We start from the raw sequence: 1,039 nt of genomic DNA on the forward strand, positions 1-1,039 counted from the left end.
CTCGGGGTTTTGGTTTTGAGCCGAGCCCCTCCAGAGTCAATCATGCCACACATGACATCTGCACTAGATTCTCGAGGGAGGATGGGGGAAGATATCTCCCAGCTTCTTGCCTTTCCGTGTTAAACACCTACTAAGTAGGGGAGGGAAGGCTCACCAAAAGGACTCTACCCACAAAAAGGATAACCTGTTTGAGGATTTGTCTGAGGCTCCCAGCTCCTTCTGCCTAGAAAGAAAGAGAGAAAAGGTGAGGTTTGGGGGTAGGAGTGGGGATGGGGTTAGCGGAAGAGGTTGGGGGTGGGGTCACAGATGCGCCACCTGGAGAAGTGTACAGTTTCTCGTTGGCGTGTTTCCTTGTGAGACTAGTGCGTGTGGGGATAAAATGGATCTACAGCAAGGCGCTAACAAGTAAAATGAGGTAAATTAGCATAAAAAGAGCCCTTCACAAAAGGCGCCCTTCCCACAGTACCACAGAGCACAAAGGCCCTGGGTTATGGTTTTCTTTCTGGGTTTGTGGCACCCTAAGAATAACCTGAGACTTACATGATTGAAAATGCCTCATTATGGTTTCACATGTGGGGTTGGTCCCCTGCCTCCTGTGAGTACCATTCCAGACAGTCTCTCTCCCCATCTCCAAGCGTGGGGGACACCCGGCCCCTCCCGTCTGTCTGCCTGAACAAAAGCTATGGTGGATCTGTCAGGTCCCATTTGGAAACACAGTATCAATCTTGCCTTATCCTAGTATTGATGGGTTATGGGTATTCTACTGTAATTATGTCAAAAATGAAATATTTCAATGTGATTGGCAGGCCGATTACAATAATGCATGTCATTAGACCCAGAGATTGCTTGTGTAACTAGAGAGAATGCCAGTGGCAATTAGCTGTGTTTCCTTTAAAATTTGCCAAGATTTCACTTGGTTTCCATTGTGTTGATGTAAAGCACCCCACAGAGGCACCTGGTGGTAGGCATCTCCAGGATTCTCTGTGGAGGAGTGTGAATGTGTGGGGGTCCCATGTATACAGGTGTGTGTGTGTGTGTG

The sequence above is a fragment of the Microtus ochrogaster genome, chromosome 1 (genome assembly GCF_000317375.1).
Source record: "Microtus ochrogaster isolate Prairie Vole_2 chromosome 1, MicOch1.0, whole genome shotgun sequence".
NCBI lineage: Eukaryota > Metazoa > Chordata > Mammalia > Rodentia > Cricetidae > Microtus > Microtus ochrogaster.